At 39.9% G+C, this 23186-nt stretch overlaps 1 long non-coding RNA gene across 3 annotated transcripts in view; it reads right to left on the minus strand.

Moving 5' to 3' along the window:
• LOC119532520 overlaps window positions 1–23186 on the minus strand; it is a 92845-nt gene that overhangs the window by 19886 nt on the left and 49773 nt on the right. The window contains exons 2-9 of one of the 3 annotated variants that reach the window (XR_005216554.1): window positions 17388–17420; window positions 13122–13172; window positions 10480–10601; window positions 7751–8428; window positions 7539–7656; window positions 7326–7410; window positions 5209–5376; window positions 3111–3793 (exon numbers count right to left, since the gene is read on the minus strand). This is a non-coding gene — a long non-coding RNA (uncharacterized LOC119532520). Of the gene's footprint in view, window positions 1–3110; window positions 3794–5208; window positions 5377–7325; window positions 7411–7538; window positions 7657–7750; window positions 8429–10479; window positions 10602–13071; window positions 13173–17387; window positions 17421–20566; window positions 20651–23186 lie in introns of those variants that run through there. The other 2 variants (XR_005216553.1, XR_005216555.1) reach the window with 2 other exon arrangements.

A 23186-nucleotide genomic window follows, 5' to 3' on the forward strand; every position in this document is an offset into this window, starting at 1 on the left:
AGTGTTTATGTTCTTTTGTGACTTGCTCTTTTTGCTTATTATGTTTAAAAAATGAATTAATTTTGATTATTGCACTTGCAATTTGTTAATTTACACTGCACATAAGCACTCTGTTGTAGGAATGTGCATTTTAGCCAAAGCAATGCTGATACAGGTTTGCATTTTCCACTGTTTTTGCTATCATAGACAATGTTGCTATGGAAAGCCTCATGAGGTTTCCTGTTGTTTCTGTGCATGTGTGCTCCTTTAGCAAAGAAGTAAGTAAATTTTTTCTATACTGTGCTGGAAAATATTTTCAGTTTTGAGGGCCTTATGATTGCTGTAGCAAATAGTGCTGTCATTGTAGTGCTGAGGCAGCCATCGGCAATGTATAAATGAGTGAGTGCATTTGTGTTCCAACAAAACTTTATTTGTAGACACTGAAATTTTAATACCATATAATTTTCATGTGTCATGAAATTTATTCTTCTTTTGAATTTTTTCAACTGTTTAAAAATGTAAAATAAAAAAATTCCTAGCTCAGAGGCCATATAAAATAGGCAGCAGATTAGATTTGACTGGTTGGCCACACTTTGCCAATCACTACCTTAGCATAAACCTTTCTGGGCAGAATTGGTAGTCTATAGGATTTGTGCAGAATCATTGGCATTCCATGATGCTGAACTGTCTTCCAAAAAGATTGTACCAATTTGTACTCCCACAAGAAGTGTTTGAGGGTGTTTTTGCCTCCACAAGGATTGTGTTGATAATGTGGGTTTCTTTTGGTTTTCCAATCTGACTATAATGAGTTGTAGCATTTTTCATGGTTAAACAAACTTGAAGACCATTTTCCTCACCATCCTCTGAGGCTGGATAGTGAATGAGGCTGGGCAATTTATGATCACTGTTATGTGGGTAGAATAATCAGTTGGGGTCACTGGTCTCTAATGTGGGTAGCTTTTACTTTCTGCACTTTAACTTTTCATGGATAGTCTCACTAACAAGACTGTGTGTCATGAGGAACTGAGTGTTGGCTTTCTTGTTCACTACCTTACTCATACTTTCTAGAACTAAGCATTATAACATATACATGATCAGTGAAAGACAGGAGAAATTGTATAATGCAGAACCAGGAGAGGAATTACATTTCTATGAAGGAGAGTAGAAAAACCATCCATCTCTTATCCATTTGTTTCCCTGACTCTTAGATCACTGGGATTCCCAAATTCTCACCATAGATTCTGGATTAAATGAATGGTAAGCAGGAACTCTTAACTCCAGATGATGAAGCTGACCTCAGTCCAGATTCCTGAATTTAATATTCAACAGTAAAAAGAATACATCATTGGTAGGAGTCACATGCTCAATCTGAGGATTGGATTTTTAAACCAGAAACTGCCCTGCAGTTGTGTTTGGAGTCATTTAGGTGGGATCTGAAGCTGGGGCTGGGAGTCACTCATAGGAGAGGCATGTGGACAGCAGGGGTTTCTCTGCACTTGGCTTGTACATCATGCACAAATCGCTATGTCAGATCACACCTTCCATTTGAGCCCACGGTGTCAGTACAGCTGGTTCTTTACCCATGTAATAAAAAGAAGTCATTTATGTTGCTGCAAAGGAGAGGCTAGGCCTCCCTATAATTGTGCCTAAGAGCCTCCTCCCGAATGCCTCTTTGTTGCTCAGATGTGGCCCTCTCTCTCTAGCTAAGCCAACTTGGCAGGTGAAATCACTGCCCTCCCCCCTACATGGAATCAGACACCCAGGAGAGTGAATCTCCCTGGCAATGTGGAATATGACTCCCGGGGAGGAATGTAGACCCAGCATGTTGGGATGGAGAACATCTTCTTGACCAAAATGGGGAAGTGAAAGGAAATGAAATAAGCTTCAGTGGCAGAGAGATTCCAAAAGGAGCTGAGAGGTCACTCTGGTGGGCACTCTTACGCACAATATAGACAACCCTTTTAAGGTTCTAAGGAATTGGGGTAGCTGGTGGTAGATACCTGAAACTATCAAACTACAACCCAGAACCCATGAATCTTGAAGACAATTGTATAAAAATGTAGCTTATGAGGGGTGACAATGGGATTGGGAAAGCCATATGGACCACACTTTCCTTTGTCTACTTTATGGATGGATGAGTAGAAAAATGGGGGAAGGAAAAAAACAAACAAAGGCACCCAGTGTTCTTTTTTACTTTAATTGCTCTTTTTCACTTTAATTATTATTCTTGTTATTTGTGTGTATGTGGTAATGAAGGTGTCAGGGATTGATTTTGGTGATGAATGCACAACTATGTAATGGTACTGTGAACAATCGAATGTACGATTTGTATGACTGCATGGTATGTGAATATATCTCAATAAAATGAATTTAAAAAAAAAAAAAAAAGAATACATCATTGTGGTTGGAAACATATGTGTCATTTCCTAATCAATGCTTAAGCTTGTAGCCACAAGATTTACCACTGAACAGGAGTGGAACTTTCACCACAAGGCAGGCCAAGTGTATGTATAAACAATTATAGAAGGCCAGAATATTTCCAATCTACTGCACAGGGAAGACAGCAGAAAGGAGGTTTAACTTTTTAAAAGCATTTTTATTCATAAAGAGGAAATTTAATATTTTCTCAAGCAGTACTCAGAGTGTAATAGTGGGCAGAAAAGACTGAAGAAAACTCCAGCTGTTTGTCTTTTCTATTCTGGTTCCCAGGAGCTTCAAGGAAACTCAGGAATTGGTGAGTACATTGGAGACTGCAGGAGGATAAATTGCCATTTAGAGGGTCACTGGTAAGACTGAGACAGTTCTATTGAAGCTGCTGCCAACACAGTTACTTGACCTCACCCTGAATTTTTCTTATCAAATGACTCATAGGCAGGGCAGTTCCTCCACTGTTGACTTATACTGTCCTCTTATCTTGGAAGGAGGGATTTCAAGAATAACTTTGATTTATTATAATGGATTTCTTTTTATGTGAGAAAACAGGTATTCTGAGCTCTGTAATTTCACTTTTAAAGCCTTGAGAAGAACATGAGTTCCTGCAGACCAAATGACAAATAAAAGGGAAAAAAAAACTTTCAGAGAGAAACACTATCTCAAGAAAGTCATCCAATAGTGGAGATATATTTCATCTGTTTATTAGAAATTTCACCCCTCATATTCCCCAGGTACTCACAGTGCTGTACCCTTTAGCATGCAGGAGAGAATAACTCAAAAATATATAGGAGATAATGGAAGATCCTGAATAGATGGTAGGGTTGCAGAGATAGGCATCCAGCAAAATTGCCAAGTAGGTGTTGATGAAAAGCAAACAACCTCCTCATAATCTCATTCTTCCATAGTTACCAGATCTATCCTGGGACCCAAGCTTACTAACTGATGAATATGGCTCTCCTGGAGGAGAGGTCAAAGCGAGCTGAAAGTTTCAGAGGATGAGCTCACTGAGGAAAGGTCAGTGTGGGCCACAATGCAGCACACAAGTAAGTGAAATGAGCTGTGGGTGTAGGATGGGCAGGATCAGTGATCACAATCGAATGGTCATTTTCCCAGGTAGATCTGATCCATGTTCACGCCATCTTTCTGGATATTGCTTGCAATTTTCCTTCTTTATCTATCCAGGTTTTTCATATGCTTTTACTCTTCCTTCTCAATTTTTCTTCTTTTTAACTTCTTTGAAATGTAAAATATAACAATGTATAGGCATGTCTAAGATATTCAGTAATCACCCCTTATCCATAAGATATGTTTCATTCTTCCATTGTCTTATGAGATTTCATCCTTTAACTCTTCATCCTTGTCTTATGGATTTCATCCATTTCTATGGAACATGAATACAGGGAAAACTTAAATACTGGAATATGTTCACTACTATCAATTAATTTATTGTTTCATTTACTTTTCAGAATATTTATATTATGTCACCATTCTGGGATTTATGATTTTCCACTGGGCCCCTTGGTGGTAATAAAGTTCTGAAATGAATCTAGCAAAATTGCATCATTTGGTTAGATTCCAATTTTATAATGCTGGTTCTTCAACATGGAGAATTTAATGTAAAAGCAATTTTATAAAATCTTGTGTATTGAATTAAGAAGGCATTTTTTGTATCATTTGGTAGGATTCTGGTTGCAGCATCAAATAAGTTCCAAAGTCTTAGATTATGCTCTGTCTTCTTTTATCACCTTCCATAACTCTGACTTTTGACCCTGATGACTCCTTATTACTTCCCAATTATTGTGACTGGAGGACATAGTTATGGGAAGCTACACAATTCCAGGGCAGCAATGAATGTGGGATCTTTTAGCAGCTCTGACCCCAAGCCCAGTTGGGCCCAATTTAAAAAACATCTAATTTATGGCTGACTAGACAAGAAAATCACCCAGTCCTAGATCTGAAAACTTTACTTAAAGCCCTTTTGATTAACTTGTATACAGAAATACTGGTTACTGAGGAGACACTGGATGGGATATTATCTCTAAATTCTTGGGAATGTGGTTTATAAAATTTTCCAGAGAAAATAGTTCAAGTCATAAGCCCATGTGATGCACATTTTTGAACTAAGACTTCTCTTTATAGCCAGTATCTGGGGGAAAGATCACTTGAGCAAAGTAAAGTACCCAGAAGGTCTGCTCTTAGAAAAAGCAGCTCTAGAATTGCTCCAATCACCAATTCAGAAATATCATAGGAAAGCTTGGCTGTGTCTTTGAGTCTGAAAGCAAAAATTCCTGTACGAAAAATCAAAGACCCAGATATCTTTCAGCATGGTTTGAGTTAGCAAGACCTGGGTTTGATTAGGGTCCCTGCTTTAACAGTTGGGTCTTCTTTATTTCTCAGCCTAAACAGGGCTGGGTTCCCATACAGGGTGTATTCCAAAGAAAGGATCCTTGCACTTTTTGCACTTTCCAGCAGATGGCACTATTCAGTAACTTAATCACCCTCAGAGGATAGTCTGCCTCTTCCCTAGGGTGGGGAATAGCTTTCAGACCCAGGGCTGGAAACATGCTTCTGGACAAGTTGTCTCAGTCTCTTTGTACCTCATTGATTTGGGCCTTGAAATGTCCTCCCGTGTCCATCAGGTCTTCAAACAGTGAGGGCATTTTTCACCACTGTGGGGCTTTAAAATCTGTGTCCATGGTGAAAAAGGTCCTGTCTGCCATTTCAGTGCCTTTCCCACATGGAGACCAAGTGAGGGGTAGAGGAGAGGACCTCTAGTCTCAGACAGAAAATTCCTACCTGACATTTCTTCTTTCTTCAGTTCAGCTTTTGCAGTGTCTTTCTCCAGTCTCCATCCTCTTCCAGAGTTTTAAACCATTCAGAATTATCATTTTTTTCATTGAGTCTCTGGAGAGAAGTTTCCAGTAGCTGTTTACATCACCATGTTGATAACATCCTGCTCTAAGTCTTTTTCACAAAGGGAAAAATTGAGGAAATATCATTTTCCTTAGATTTTGGAAACATTCATCCACACATCTCACAGGGATTCATAAGGAAGTCTTCTGCACTGAGATTTAGCAGCCCACTGCTAATGAAGAGGTAGATCAACAAGAGACTCCTCATCACACTGGGGAAAAGGAAACCCACAAAGATATTTGCAGCTTACATGAGGTCTTGGCTTAACTGAGTCCTTACTGGGAAACAAAGCTATAACATAGCTAATTAAATTGTGTTTATTCTGTTTTCAAATCACCATGAAGGCCTTTAATAGCCTATAGTTTATTCAAACTATATTGAATTCCAGGAAGAAGTTAGTTCAAATTTCAGGTATTTAAGTCTCTCTATGGAGAGGAACACATGGCAGGGAACAGGGAGATGCTGGGTCCCTCAATCTGACAACATGCAGGAAACTGAAGTCTGCCAGCCACCATATGAATTTGGAAGAGGACCAAGCCTCAGAGAAGACCACATCCTTGAACAATAACTGGATTACAGCTTGGTGAGAGACACTGAAACATAGGACTCTGAAGCTAAGCCATGCACAGACTCCTTACCCAATGCTATGAGAAAAACATGTATTGTTCTAAGTCACAAGTTTCAGGGAGATTTTTTAAACAGCAATAGCTGATGAATACACCAATGGTACATTTCTGACCTTTGTCACTTTCAGGTAGACCTGTGGCCTCTGTGTCAAGCGATAGTCTTTCCTATGCCTAGTTCTCAGTTATGCACCTCTGTGTCAATCCCATCTCTTTTCCTTGTGCAGATCTAAAGCTGTAGAACAGAATACAACTGCCCCCAGTGCCCTTTCATGGCAGATTGTAAATTGTCATCTACCAAAAGAAGAGATTAGGTCTTATTTTTTCCTAGTGATTGGCCCAAATAATGTTACTTAAATATCTAGCATTTGATCAGTGATAACTAGGTACAGGCACAATTCTGAACACTCATCCTATGTTATAAGCACTACAATTTATTAAGCTTGGGATCTGGATACAAACCTTGTCCAATATTTGATACCATGTAAGTTTGGTTCCTTTTTATATGTGAGAAATGGATGCTACAGAGCCCATATTTTCTCACTATTACCAACTTATTCACATTAGCTTCCTACAGCTGCTGGAACAAATTAACATGAACTTTTTAGTTTAAACCATAGAAGTTCATTCTCACAGTTCTGGGGGTTAGAAATCAGAAATACAAGTGTCAGCAGGGCCATGATTCCTTTGAAGTGTTTAGGGAAGAATACTTCCTTGCTTCTTCTAAATTCTAATGGTTAATGGCAATCCTTAGCACTGTATGGCTTGTGGCTGCCTCACTCCAATGTCTGCCACCAACTTCACTTAGCCATTTTTCCCTGTGTGTGTCCAAATTTCCTTTTCCTTATAAGGCCACCAGTCATTGGATGTAGGGCCCCTCTTATCCAAGACAAACTCATTGTAACTTGAGTATATCTACAAGACCATATACTTCCAAATAAGTCACACATGCCAAGTAGACATGAACTTTTGGAGACACATCCCAACCAAGTATCTTCATCTAAAATTCTCAGCATGCCATTTAGTCCATCTGTTTCTAAGATTTATCTAATCAAATATGCCCAGAGTAGAACTTTGAGAACATCTAAACTCTGCTATATTTCATAAAAATGACTTGATGTAATTCAGTCCTCCCAAAAGACAAATTTGAGAATAAGAACCATTTTGTTTCCTTTTACCTTGAGTACCTGGTTGAAGCCTGTCCACAGATTCAAATATTTCTCCTATATGATGCATGCAAGAAGCATGGCCATGGCTAGGGTTTCTCCATCCCAGGATTAGTTTCTACTTACACCACTTTCTGGTGATTCTGGTGCCATGGTTGATTTGCTCACAAAGTATCTGCAACAAGGAGTCACTGATAAAGCTTTGACTTACTTGCAGAAAGCTCAGGTTCTAATTTGATCTAAACACAGAGCAGAGATTCTTCCAGAGACAAAGCCAGTGATAATCTTTCTGGAACCTGTGAGAAAGACAGCAAAGATGATCTACTAAAAGGTATGTAAGGAGAAATTTTAACAACTAAGTGTATGGAGGGGAAAATATTTGAAATGGTGACAGTGTTATGGATGCCTGATGGCCCAGACCTACCTCACATTAAAACAAGCATTGGTTCCAAAGCACTCATTCCTAGTCATGACACCATGCCTCCCGCTTTGAATGTTCATCAGGCAGGAAGTCCAGCAACAGGGAGAATTCAGATCCTAAGCTACAGAGAGTAGAAGTGATTCTGAACTTTTCTCAATGGAATTTGACATAAGATTGAAGATGTGAGAATGAGGAGAGTAAAAGTGAATTCTTACCTCTCAAACTAAGAATGTAATTCTGATGCAGAATCATTTCCCACCTGAAGTGAGATTTTCTGTAAATTTTGACAGTGCTTGAGGTGGAATGAAGAATACATCACTTCAAATGTATTTTTCAAATGAAAAGACATTTCCTTAAATTGTGCCACTACATCCTTCACAACCTCTTCTGAGATTCATGGAAACAGAAAACAGTTCCTTCATGACCATTATTGAAGAGAAGTTTTATTCTCATTGGAAAGTCCTTTGTATTTCAGCAATTCTGTTTCACCTCCATTGACATCTGGCAGTTGAAAATTGTCTCCAGCTCCTTGACTCTCTTTTCATTCAAAAGACCAAACAAGAAGTATCTCATGGATCAGGCTGGGGTTCTTTAATCTTTCTCCTGTGGAGAACAGTTTCTCCACATCCCCAATATCCCACCTGCAGGTCTCCCCATCTTCTTCCTCCTCACACCCCAGAACATAGAACATGGCAGGAAGAAGCTGCTGGACATTGACATATATGAAGCAGTACCAGTCCTCATAGTCTGTCCCTCTGAAGGATAGCCTTGTCCAGGAAGGGACAGAGATCACTGTCCTGTATCCCAATCCTCCTAAGGTCTTCTCTATCAAACAACATTGTCTGTCCAAATGCCCTTGGCAGCCAGGAGTGCTGTTGAGGCCCACATGTACTCTGAAAAAAAAAGAGTGGAATTGGGCTTGTTATAGCAGCATCATTGAAATATAAACTGGGAAAACAAAGAGACTTCAAGGTGGTCTGAATTCAGCCTTGGGTGCCAATTAAGCTACCTTAGGGTGATAGTAATAATGTGGCAAACCACAATTCCAGGGTTACAGGATGATTTCCTTCTAATCCCCCTGTCTCCCTTTTGTAGACAGGCATTGCTACCATGAAAACTGGGAAATAATATAGAGTGGATAGTGCTTAGAAGGAAGGGAGGAGTAATACATGGTCAAATTTTGATGGAAGAATTGAAGTTACTATGGAACTGGGAAGATATACAGAAGAGGATTGATAAAGTATTCTGAAATTTAGGGAATAATGCAGACTGGGAGATTCTCTGTTACCCTTTGGGGAGGGTCAGCATAGTTTAAAGTTTAATAGGAGATGTCAACCAGGACAAGTAGAATGTGCAAACAGCTGGTCAGCCCACTGGGATATACCTAATTTAAAGAGTAGGCAAAAGAACATGAGCTCTTAAAGAATTTATAGCCCTATAGAAATGAAGAAAATGAAGACAACATAATTGACATGGAAGTCAGAAATAAGGTATTAAAATCTAAACTGGGCAGGTGATACTAAACATTTGTTCTATAGTAGCTCTGAGTCTATAACTTAGACTTTCCATTTTCAAGTAAATTAGTTCATCCTTGGGAGGTTTCTGCTAGATCACACTTAATGTCTCAGTAATAGTCTGATGGCACAGGTTTTAGAACTGATAGAAAGAGAAGTAGAATGGTTTTAGATATCTGATGGAAATTTATACAAGTGGAAGAAAAATGCTTTTTTAAAAGGCCATCATTATTAGGTCATCAAATGGCAAAGAGAAGTTTTACAATTTTACTCTAATGAATGTATGAGCCATAATCATTTGCTGAAAAACCCTGCAATGAAATCATATATCTCCACACAGATTTCACTTTTAAATCCAGACAATTCCAGTATCACATGGAGTAGCAAAGGAATTGAGATACTTTTTTTCCTATAAGTAGAGGCTGTGGATTCCTGGATTTTAAAAATCCTTAAATCCTAAATTTGTCACTAGTAAAATAATTGAAATTTAAAAAATATTCCCAGTCAACATCTAACCTATTAAGTCAGAATCTCTGTGGGTAGGACCACACAGAAGCAGTGATTTTAAAGTTCTCTATGCAGTTTCATAAGCAGCCCAGTTTGAAATTCACTGCTCTAGAACAGGGATTGGCAAACTATGGCTCACAGACCATATCAAGTCTACTGCCTGCTTGTGTAAATTAAGTTCATTATAACACAGCCATGCCCATTTATTTACTATCTTCTATGGCTGCTTTCACCCTAGAACAGTATAGATGAACATTTGCAACACAGACTGTGGCCTACAATGCCTAAAATATTTACATCCCTTTTACAGGAAAGGTTTGCTAACTCCTGCTTAGAAGAACATGTTGATTTGAGGAACCTTTCTTTTAACATAATAGACTTGGATGAATTTATTCTACCTGGGAAAGGAACTGGTAAAAGTAACCAATTAAGTCATGAGAACACACAAAATGCTGGGATAGGTGGGAAACTAGCCAAGAGCATGAGAGAGTATAGGGAAAATGTTAGTGTAGATAGTAGAAGAGAGAAATTGACAGAATCCCTGAACTTTGTCCATTCCCACCCCTAGCCTGTGTGAATAGGATTTATATTCAATACAACACAATAAGCACAGGGTCAACCCATTAGACCACAAAGAAATTTCAACAAGTGTATGTAAAACTCCTACAAGTTGCAATGATATTCCTGATGTTTCTAAAACCATGAGGACTTAATTCTTTTTTTTAAATGTCCAGTGTAGACTGAGTTCTAATTACCCAGGATTGAGCTTCTCGCTAACTTGGACAAATCTGTGAGGTTCATCTTTTTCAAGATGTTTATAATCACAATCATCCAATAGTTTGGGGAGACATTGATCAGAATCTCTGCCAGTTGCTTGCCACTACCTTCTTCCACCTCAGACCATGGGGTCTGCTGTAGCTCACCTTTCATGGGAAGGACTCAGTAGAGATTTGAACTTTCTTAATTCATCAGTGTTCAGCTGCTCCAAAATAGGTTGCAGATGAAACTCTTAGTATAGAGATGTCATATTTTCCTGTGTGAGACCCTAGATTTCAGGGTTGAAGAAGAATTAGGGAGAGTGTGGGGCAGGTGAAGAAAAAGAAATCACTAAATCAGTATCTTTATATAAAAGATCAGTTTTTGAGGTATCAGGAGTGGGGTTGTTCTTACAAACTTGGGAGAAACCACCCCCACCCAACAATAGTAAAAGTCATGCAGGATTTTCCTTCTACTTTCTGGTCTGGCATAAATGATTCATATAAATAAATGATATTGTAAGTGAGATATCAATATTTAAAAATTTGAGCCATACTTTACACCATACAACTAATTTAATATTGATTATGATCCTAATTGTGAAAGGCAAGACAAGCATCTAGAAAGAAAAATATAATATCCTTATGTCCTTGAAGTAAGATATTTTAAATGGGATAGAAAGTGTATTACCCATAAAAGTAAAGGCTGGCAAACCACATTTGATTTTAAATTGGGAATCTGGATTCATCAAAATGTTACCACTGAGAGCAAAGTGCAGGCCACAAACTCAGAGGATACGTGTATCAGATGCATTTTTTAAAAGGATCAATATAAGGAATTTGAACAAACATATATGAAAAAAGGTAGGTGTTTTCAATGGAAAAAGAAAAAGATTAGTACAGGTGCATCACCAAAGGTAATGCCCAAATGGAAATAAGCACAGGGGAAGGTACTCAACTCATTAGACCACAGAAAAATGCAAATTAAGAACCTAATGATTGAGGACTACACCCCCAGAATGTTAATTAAGCAAACATCATTCCACCTTGTATGTAATGTAGAAGAACCTGAACTCATACAGTGCTGGCAGGGGTTAGGTTGATGAAACTACATTAGTAAAAACCATCAAGTTTGCCAAAGTTAAATATTCACATGTACCTTATGCTCTAGCAGTTTTACTCCTGTATATAATCCCAAATAAATTACTATAGAGATGTCATATTTTCCTGTGTGAGAGCTTAGATTTCAGGGTGGAAGAAGATTTAGGGAGGGTGTGGGGCAGTTCTATTAAAAAATAATAATACATGAAAGTCTATTCAGAGTACTCCTGTTGATCACTTCCTATAGTGTAGACCATAACAGGAGAGATTTTTCATGCAATAATATGGAAGACTCACAGAATATCCAAGAAAAGCCAAACAAAAAATATCCTACAATTTAATTTATATAAGTCCACCACAAAGTTAATCTATGGTAGTTGAGGTCAAAATAATTATTATCCTTGGGATTTTTGACTGGGAAAGAAAAGAGGGGACGTCTGTGGTGCTGCAAAAGTTGTCTATTGATCTGGTTAGTTATTACATGGGTGTGTGACAATATACACCCCTAGCCTGTGTGGATATCAAGAATTTATATTCAATACAACACAATAAACACAGGGGAAGGTGCTCAACTCATTAGACCACAGAAATTTCAACAAGTGTATATAAATCTCCTACAAGTTTTACACACCCAAATAGTCACTAATCAGATTCATGTAAGGTGATACATTAATATATCTTGATATTTATAATATTCCCAAATAGAGGTTGTATTTACATGGACACACAAATGCACAGATAATGTAAATATGTCAAGAAATTAAGGGAAAATACTGGTATTTTACTTAGAAGTGACACAATTAAGGCAAAGGACAAAATATGATTGCATAAGATAGTCACATTATAGACATAAACCCTGTATCTGTATAATTTCCCTCACATTTTTCTGTAATCCCTGTCTTTTTAAGGAGATATTATGCCAATTAACATCTGAGTATTTTCTATGTGCTGGGCAGTATTCCAAACTCTTCCATAGACCATAAGTAACCCTTGTAACTCTTACCAGGAAAGTTCTATTACCCATGATACGTATGAGGAATCTGATGCAGTAATTCTCAATGTGCATCTCTTGATCTGCAGCATCAGTGTCACCTGAGAATTTGTTACAATTGCAGATTCTCAGGCCCCACCCCAAACCTACCAAGTGAGAAACTTTGGGGGGGCAGCAATCTGTTTTAACAAACCCTCCAGGTGACTGTGATAAAAGCTAAAGTTTGAGGACCACTGAGGGAAATTGAAGGCCCAAGTTCACATAGCTACTAAAGCTGAAGCCAAGATAATCAAGACAATTTACCCCATAACCTGTGCTCTCCTTGCTCAGCACACAGCCTCAGCCAAACAAATATTAAAGCAAATAAAACTCCTTACATCCTCAGATGGTAAATAGTCAAAACTTAGGAATGATTCAAAAGATGCAATAGACTGTTTAATAAGTATGAGGGTGGAGGGGAAGATAGCCAATCAGAAGAATGATTATGCAAAGCATTTCAATGCACAACTGACTATAGGCTAATGATCATTAGGAGCTATTTAACAATATTCATGCTAAAATGTTAAGTAAGAAGAAAAAATCAAAAAGTAAAGCTACACTTAGAGTGCTGCAGTTGAAACAAGATGAAACAATGATCTTCGATAGGAAAGTATTAGAAGAATATACACCTAAAATTCAGTAATTTTCTTTGAGCATCAGTACCACAGGTGAGTTTAACCTTTTAGTCTCTTTTCTTGACTCTGTCCTGGATCAGCATTCATTTGATTTTCTGAGGAAAAAAATTGAAAGAATGGGTCAGCCAGGTCGTAGAGTCATCAGACAAGGAACCCAATGTGCTTGTTTTGATTTCTTTTAGTTACTATCTTTGAAAAAAGCATTTCAGGAGCATGATGAGGTTAGAAACCATATTTGACTGGACCAAGAAAATTGGAGTGGTTATGATGTGGAGATCATCAGCATTTTACAGAAACTTGATTGAAGAAGTTAGGACTTAGAATCCAGATTTAAATGCCCATGAGGTAAGAAAGGGAGGGAATTCCATGGAAAGAATTGCCATGGCAAGGGAAAAGTGATGTGTAAAGCAGTTTTGAATATAAAGACAGAACAAAACAAAAAACACTATATCAAAGATGTCACTTAAGATAGGCTGAAAGTCACCATATGGGTCTACTCATAGCCAGCTAGGTTTAGTGTTGACAGCAACTAAGTATGTGTTTGGTCAACTAATCAAGGCAGCCCAGACAGCAAAAGTTGCACAATGGTTAGGTGTGAGCCCTGGGCGCCTTCCACATTTCCGTGTTTTGCAAAACCAGGCTGCAGATCAGACCATACCTCTGGTTGCTGTCCCCTCCCTTTCCCCATTTTCACACCACTTGCTTTGTTCTCATCCATCACTGCCTCCTCCATTTCCTTCAGATGTTCATTCCCTCATCCCTCACCTCTCTTGTTCAAATGCACAATCAGGCTTACCAAAGTTATAAGATAAACTATGTGTAACCTCTATTGGCCAAAGTTCATGTATCTTACACTCCTGGTTGGCAAAAAGCCCTATAATAAGAAATCCCACCACCCAACCGCATGCTTTCCCCTCCAAACAGCTTTTCTGCTGGCAGGGGCTGCCCTGTGGCTTCTCTCAAATAAAACTTTTCTTTAGTATCTGCCCACTTGGCTTCATTGTCTGTCTTTCAAACCAAACTACCTTACATAAAATGTTTGAAAATTCCACTCCAAATGCAAATTTTCAAAAAGGACACAGTAAACAAGACTTTTCTGTGAAACTTCCTGGTAATCAGCCACTGCATCTTGCTCCAAATGCCCTTCCCCCAGCTATATATATTCCAATCCTTAAAAGGACACTAAAAACCCACTACTCACTTTTCCATTGGCTCAATGACATTTCCCCTCAAATCCTACCCCTGCAGGCCCCCAGGTCCAATCACCATTTGACCCATTAGCTAAACTGACCACCCCTAGTAGCTGAACAGAAATACAGCTCTCCTTTTGTCTCTAGCTGGCTGAAGATTTACTTCAGACCCTGCCATGCCAATGGCACTTTTCTTTCTGACCCCTACCATGCTGCTGCTCAAATAAAACTTTCCTGCTTGAAAGCTGATTGGTCTCCATACCCTTTATAACTGTGTGCCCCCAAATTTCTGACAATATCATGACTGTATTAATGTCACTAAATTTTCCACTTTAAAATGGCTAAAGTAGCAAATTTTATTTTTGTTTCATTTTACCACACTTTAAGTCTTTTTATAGCCATAGGGTAAAACAAGAATGTGAATACCCAAGCCCAAATGGCAACCCAAGGCAGTTTGCTGTGGGATCCTCAGGGGATGGTGCATGGCAATGAAGAACATAAATCCCAAATGAAATCAGAGAAGGAAACAGTAGGAATTTCTAGTTTGGCAAAAATAAAAATGAACAGGTTCATTTGAGAATCCTCAGGGTGGGGAATACTGCATTTGTTCTGCTTCCCCCACTCACCCTGTTCAAGAAAACATAGAAATAAATTTAATTCTAGTTTCCATCCAAGCACCTGTTCAGCCCACCGCTATCCATGAAATGGTTCACTGCAAGGAACGGAAAGGCTCATTCCTGAGTGGGTGCCTTTTGATTGCAGTGAGAGGTGAACTCCCTTGCTTAGATCATTCTTTTGGTCCTTGACATTGTGACAGAGGGTTTTTTCCACCCACAGTGCATTGGGGAGAAGGACAAATCCAGGAGCCAGTGACTTGAGTATATTCATAGGCAGTTAAAAGAGCCACTTGAGATGTAGCTTTGGAAAATGAATAGGAGCAAGGGAATTGATGGAGCCAAGCCCCAGTGGGATTACAGGGGAAGAGCTTTACCCTAGGAAGGGAGACAAAGCAACTCATTGGAAATAACCCTGGTGCTGATAAACATAGGGACTGAGCTAGAATGAGCTGAAGAGCTTGTATCATCACTGAAACTAAGACAAAGGTATCTTCCAAGAGGAGTTAATGCACCATAGCCCTAAAACTACAGTTATTAAAGTCTTCTCGCACAATTAGCAGTAGCCCCTAGTTTTTCAGTTTTCCTTGAAGCTCTGTCACCGCAGGTGTTTGAGCAGAGAAGTTACAAACCTGTGAACTCCATAAGCACTCACCTTTAGCCTCCAAGGCTGCAGTGTTTGCATTCTGCTTTCAAGATCAAGGAGTCACAACAGTCCAATTATAAATGAAAAGACTGAAGTGTAGAGAAATACTCCACTTAAAGTTACAGTAGGAATGTGGTTGACTGTGTTGGCTGATGGATCTTTTTTGGGTGATGCAAATATTCTAAAAATAGATTGTGGTGATGGCTGGACACTCCATAGGTCTACCAAAAAAGTCACTGAGTTATATGCTTCACATGGCATAATTTAGGGTACATAAATCAAACTTTAATAAAATTCTTAAAAATAAAAAGCTTTAGAAGAAAAGAACTGCATATGGAATCACTAGCAACTGTCCCTTCCAAACTCATTTCTCATACTTATAATGGGAGAGTTCAACATGAGGACCAAAAAATCTTTCATCTCATTACATTGATTAAAGTTTGCAAAGTTAGACCAGAGTGAAGACTCAACCAATAGTTGCTTCTGCTCACTTAAAAGAGGAGACTGAGGATATAAGTAGGTAGAAGAGTGGGCACTCACCTTGGTAAGGGGAGAACTTCCTGCCCATGGCCTCTGTCCTCAGTAGGTATGGGGAAGGCAGGAGTGTGGCTGGCCAGTGAGCAGGGTTTGGTGGGGGTCTGAGGGGCCCAGTATTGGGTGTTGTCATTGGCAGTGCCTGGTTGTTTCCATGGGCAGTGGTGGCATTTGGCCACACCAGTGTCGAGGTGGTGGCCAGCCCCTCTCACCCACCACCCTGTCCAGGTACCTAGTGTGGTCTGCTGCAGAGGTTTAAGGACCATCATGTGTCATCTGCCTGCCCCAACTTCATCAGAGGTTACAGTCAGAGGAAAGCTCCAATAAGAGAGTTCTTCTGTTGGCCTAAGCTCTGTGATTGGCCCTTGGGACCCAGGGTGGAGCAGGTCCTTCCCTTCCATCACTCACACTTTCTCCCTAGGTGCCATGGCCCCTCTATGTTACTCATCCTTAATTTGGGACTCACATTGAAATCTCCTGGGCCCCTACTAAGTGATTCTAAATTAATTGATCTGTGGTGGTCTTGAAATCTCCCCAGGTTTAACTTTGTGAGGAACCAAAACTCATTGCCACAGCAGCTGCACCATTTTACTTTCCCATTTTTGCAGGATGCTATCTATGAAGTAATCTGAACTACTCTCTATGTAAGGATCAGATAGCTGAGGAGCCTTGCTGCTCTCATATACCACCTAATACTTTCTGTTCTAATAGTGAAAAACCAGTTATTTCTTTAAATATCAAAGCATATTTAACAGAACTTCTACCCAAAATACACAAAATTTCCAAATAATACAAAGTGGCAAGTTCTTACTGTAATAACCAGGACAAATGATTCATGTCCTTCAATTCCTGTAGTAGAAAATTGTAACTAAAGGAGAAGCTAAGCAAGTCCAAGCAAGAAGGGAGGGACAGTTTTTCAGAGCTTGTTAAATGCTGTGAATATTTTCAGAAAAGCAAAAGCCTTTCTCAACCTTTTTATAGATAACACATAATTATCTTATCCTCTGTGTAAAAAGAAAACAGGATAGAGCTGTAGCTGTTACTTCAATCATAGATAAGTCATGAGTAATGTAACAAGGCTGAATACAGTTTTAATCAAACATGCTTATCAACATGATGTGAAGGCTAAACTATTTATAGAATGAAATAAGAAAACTATACTGATTTAGTGAAAGTAATCTCTTCTAATTTTTAGTTTTTAAATCAGTAAAAGGTGTGTTAGATCACTCTTACAGAAGACATAGCTTAATTAGTAGAAATATTTTAAGTAAAGGTAAGTTTGAATCTTTGATAACACTGTAAATACCCCTTTTGATCTTGACTCACCTGTGGTTCACCACCTCTGATTCACGACACCACCTGTGGTTCAAACATAAAAATAGGATATGTCTTAATTGAATGTATCCTAAGTCAAGAACTCTATAAATACACTGTAACTTAGACTCATGGGGTCTTTTGATCTCATATCCAGCTGCATCTGGAAGGGGCAGAATTCCCCAAGTTTGATAATGTATCAATTTATTTTTATATCATAAACTTTTTCCTTTAGCCTTATGTGCTCCTTTAGTAAATATGTGTTGGATTTGAATTGTGCTGGGTGCTATTTATTGTCAACTATTTTCTGTCCCTATACTCTTATTTGAGTGGGAGGTTGCTTGAATGAAGCCCAAAACAACTGAATCACAACCTGAAAAGTCCCAGGCATTTTCTAATGAGGATCAGAGGCTTGAGGTGTAAAGAGATAAATCCATGACACTAAGGCATCTACTCTAGATATTGATGAATACCACATCATCATTGTGAGCATTGGACATTCTAGGAAGTACAGTGGCCACTACTACCCCAGCCCACTCAGCACCATCCAATAACAGCCCAGAAACTCCCTGGGACTGGTGGTAAGAGGTAAGAGGGAAACCCTAGAGGGAGAAATTCTCTATTTTCTTTTTTATGAACCAATCCTAAGGAGAGTCTTAGAAACAACCACACATCATTAGGGACAATGACAACACCTCTTAGCTCATGGCTCAAAAGAGGCATATTGCCATTTTGGTGGGTGGGACACAGTGGAAACCCCTTCAACTACTCCCTTCCTAAAAACACTCACTTATTTTCTGTTGTTGTTATTTGTAAATTAAAGATGGGTCATGGCCCATGTCATCTAAGTCCCCATAATTTTCTCAATTCCCACACTTCCAGACATGAATCAGACTTTGTATCTCAGTTTGACACAACTTCAGTGTATACAACTCAATATTATAGATTTGGAAAGCACTGAATGCAGAGAAACTTTTTGGTGAGCTTAATGCTAGAGAAATGAATGGAAGAGAGAAGGAAGAAGGGGAAAAGGGAATTATGGGGAAAATGCTTGCATTTGTACACCCCAGGCTTAGAATACAGAGAAGGCCTGATCATCACCTTGGTCTGTCTTGTAACCATTATCTTCCTCCTCATTCTCTTGGTCTTGTTACCAACACACCCAATGCAGTGACTTTCAGAGGACATAAGTTGAGAGCCAGCATTGAGGGTGAGGACTCACTTTGGGGCTGATTGACTGTCATATTTATTTTTGCAGAACCACCCAACTGACTGATTGCTAAAAGGCATAGAGATGAAGTTCACTGTCCCAAATACTGTATTTCTCTTTTGGATGTTCATGCTGTTCACAACCATGCACATGGTGGTAGATGGATCCCAAAGCTTAGCTCTCAATTCAGACTTACACCAGAGGACCTCCAAAGCTCATCCACTCTCTACTTAGCTTATAGATTCCCAAGACTCTTTCTGTGTCCTTGTGGCAGAATCAGCAGCTTTGAACAGAGCCCTGAACAAGTAATTTGGCAGTGAGATGGGTGTGAACAATTTGAATATCCAGGATGTGCTGGAGAGATGGAAACTCAACCCCTAGGGAAGTGGATGCTGACAGAGCTCATCTTTTCCTCTCTGGCCTTCTGATGAAGTTATGGGTAACCAGAAGTATTTGACTATGTATTTGTGTTCTAAGACTCTTCCACCATGCCTCCCCACCCTGAGGATGTCCTAAATCATTTAGTGCAAATGCCTTTTCCCTAAGATCCAGAGTGTGAATTCATTAATTTCTTGTCATAATTTCTTCTTACCATCTTCCCCATTTAAAACAAACTCACAGAGCTGCTAAATTCTTGGTGAAGTGGGTAGGTAATGGGCCACTTAAGTGATGTGGACAAGTCATTAAGTCTTTTTTAGTCCAATATATCTTATCTCTTAATGAGGGGTTGGGCCAGAGCATAGTGATTGTAAGCTTGGGATAATTTTTCTCCCCTAGGAAACATCTGGCAATGTTTGGAGGCATTGTTGATTATCACAGTGGGGAGGGTAGTTGCTACTGTCATCTAGAGTGCAGAGGCCAGTGATGCTGCTAAATACCTTACAATACAGAGAACAAATACCCTCCAATACTGTTCCAGTTTGATAATGCTGCCAAAATGCAAAACACCAGACATGGTTTGACTTTTATGAGAGGCGGTTTATTTGATTACACAGTTATGGTCTTAAGGCCATAAAGTGTCCAAGGTAATGCATCAACAATTGGGTACCTTCACTGGAGGATGGCCAATGCTGTCTGGAAAACCTTTATTAGGTGGGAAGGCATGTGGCTGGCATCTGCTTGCTCCCAGTTTGCATTTCAATATGCATTCTCCAAAATGTCTACATTAGCTTCCAACTGCAGTCTTCAAAATATCCCTCTTGACTGCAGCAAGCTTGCTCCTTCTGTCTGAGCTTATATAGTGCTCTAATAAACCAATCAAGTCCCACACTGAATGGGCAGGGCAACACCCTCTTGGAAACCATCCAACCAGAGTTATCACCCACAATTGGGTGGGGTGTATCTCCATGGAAACAACCCAATCCAAATGTTCCAAACTAATAAACACCAATATGCCTGCCTCCACAAGACTGCACCAAAGAACATGGCTTTTTCTGGGGGATGCAATACATACAAACTGACACAATCACCAACAGAAATATCCAGTGTCAAATGTAAACAGTGCCAATGTTGAAAAAACCTGGGCTAGAATATATCTAATCTTGTGCCTATTACTTCTTTTAACACCCCCACCACTTCCCCCAAAGGCATGAACTTCCCAGGAAACTGAGAATAAAAATTCTCTAGGAATGACCCATGCCAAGTTGAACAAGGAAGCCTTGAGCCAGGAACAGAAGGGAACTTACAGGAAACCCCAGGAGCCCACACTGCATGCAGTGGTATCAATGAAATGATGAAATATGTGGAAAGGTAGTATAAAGGCAATGTCTGGAAATTTTGTTCAATTGGTGAGAAAGATAAACTTGTGAACACTGTATGAGGTTTCTCTGGAGAAACAGAACAGAGAAGTGGCTCTCACTACCATAGAATTGGCATGTCTGAATTACATAGGGTAGCCCACAATATGGAAACTCTGATGAAGGTGACATGGAATTTCCTAGAAGCAGCTGGCTGAGTGAAATTGAGGAGGAATTCTTCCTACTGAAATCCTCAGGTCTGGTTGAACTCTTCCAACTGATTGAATGAGGAGTATCTCCATGTTGCTGAGGGCAGTCTCCTTTGTTGGCTGTAGAGGCAATCAGATATAGAGGCAATCAACTGGTTACTGATGCTAATACTTCTATGACATAACTTCACTATAACAATCATACCAGTGCATGCTTGACTAAACAACCACACACTTTAACCTAGCCAAGATGACACATGAAATTAACCATTACAGGCCCTGAAGAAGAAAGAGGAGAGATTAAGAAGAGCAGGGAGAAGAACAGTTCATAAAGTGTAGAGAGATCCAGTGTAGCTAGAGTGAATGAGACTAGTCAAGGGGAGAGAAAATAATTATATTAAGGATTAGTGCTGTTAACTACATACACAGTTAATGATGAAAGAAAAATGCAAGTAACTTATTTTTTAATTATTCACTGGAGACTGTTTCTTTGTCCATTATGCTACGCTGGGATTGAAGTGTGTGTATCACTATGACAACAGGGTTTCTGGGTTAAAAGCTGTCAAAGGGGAGCAGTGATGCAGTAAAATCCTTAGCAAGCCTCTGTGTTCTGATAACTGCTGTTGGGGCTATGCTAATAATTATTTTTAATTCAATTTTATTGAGATTGCTCACATACCATGCAATCATCCAAAGTGCACTATCGAGGCGGGGCAAGATGGCAGACTGGTGAGCTGTATGTTTTAGTTACTCCTCCAGGAAAGTAGGTAGAAAGCCAGGAACTGCGTGGACTGGACACCACAGAGCAATCTGACTTTGGGCATACTTCATACAACACTCATGAAAACGTGGAACTGCTGAGATCAGCAAAATCTGTAAGTTTTTGCGGCCAGGGGACCCACGCCCCTCCCTGCCAGGCTCAGTCCCGGGGGAGGAGGGGCTGTCAGCTCCGGGAAGGAGAAGGGAGAACTGCAGTGGCAGCCCTTATTGGAAACTCATTCTACTGATCCAAACTCCAAACATAGATAGACTGAGACCAGACACCAGAGAATCTGAGAGCAGCCAGCCCAGCAGAGAGGAGACAGACATAGAAAAAAAACAACACGAAAAACTCCAAAATAAAAGCGGAGGATTTTTGGAGTTCTGGTGAACATAGAAAGGGGAAGGGCCCTGAGGCGCATATGCAAATCCTGAAGAAAGCTGATCTCTCTGCCCTGTGGACCTTTCCTTAATGGCCCTGGTTGCTTTGTCTCTTAGCATTTCAATAACCCATTAGATCTCTGAGGAGGGCCCGTTTTTTGTTGTTGTTGTTGTTGTTGTTGTTGTTGTTTTTTAATCCTTTTTTCTTTTTCTAAAACAATTACTCTAAGAAGCCCAATACAGAAAGCTTCGAAGACTTGCTATTTGGGCAGGTCAAGTCAAGAGCAGAACTAGGAGAGCTCTGAGACAAAACGCAATAATCCAGTGGCTGAGAAAATTCACTAAACACCACAACTTCCCAAGAAAAGGGGGGTGTCCGCTCACAGCCATCATCCTGGTGGACAGGAAACACTTCTGCCCATCGCCAACCCCATAGCCCAGAACTGCCCCAGACAACCCAGTGTGACGGAAGTGGTTCAAATAACAGGCACAAACCACAAAACTGGGTGTGGACATTAGCCTTCCCTGCAACCTCAGCTGATTGTCCCAGAGTTGGGAAGGTAGAGCAGTGTGAATTAACAAAGCCCCATTCAGCCATCATTTCAGCAGACTGGGAGCCTCCCTACACAGCCCAGCAGCCCAGAACTGCCCTGGGGGGACGGCACTCACCTGTGACATAGCACAGTCATCCCTCAACAGAGGACCCAGGGTGCACGGCCTGGAAGAGGGGCCCACTTGCAAGTCTCAGGAGCCATACGCCAATACCAGGGACTTGTGCTCAGTGGCAGAGACAAACAGTGGCAGGACTGAACTGAAGGATTAGACTATTGCAGCAGCTTTAAAACTCTAGGATCACCAGGGAGATTTGATTGTTAGAGCCACCCCCCACTCCCTGACTGCCCAGAAACACGCCCCGTATACAGGGCAGGCAACACCAACTACACACGCAAGCTTGGTACACCAATTGGACCCCACAAGACTCACTCCCCCACTCACCAAAAAGGCTAAGCAGGGGAGAACTGGCTTGTGGAGAACAGGTGGCTCGTGGACGCCACCTGCTGGTTAGTTAGAGAAAGTGTACTCCACGAAGCTGTAGATCTGATAAATTAGAGATAAGGACTTCAATTGGTCTACACATCCTAAAAGAACCCTATCAAGTTCAGCAAATGCCACGAGGCCAAAAATAACAGAAAATTATAAAGCATATGAAAAAACCAGACGATATGGATAACCCAAGCCCAAGCACCCAAATCAAAAGACCAGAAAAGACACAGCACCTAGAGCAACTACTCAAAGAACTAAAGATGAACAATGAGACCATAGTATGGGAGATAAAGGAAATCAAGAAGACCCTAGAAGAGCATAAAGAAGACATTGCAAGACTAAATAAAAAAATGGATGATCTTATGGAAATTAAAGAAACTGTTGACCAAATTAAAAAGATTCTGGACACTCATAGTACAAGACTAGAGGAAGTTGAACAACGAATCAGTGACCTGGAAGATGACAGAATGGA

Source organism: Choloepus didactylus, chromosome 4 (genome assembly GCF_015220235.1).
Source record: "Choloepus didactylus isolate mChoDid1 chromosome 4, mChoDid1.pri, whole genome shotgun sequence".
NCBI classification, from domain to species: domain Eukaryota; kingdom Metazoa; phylum Chordata; class Mammalia; order Pilosa; family Megalonychidae; genus Choloepus; species Choloepus didactylus.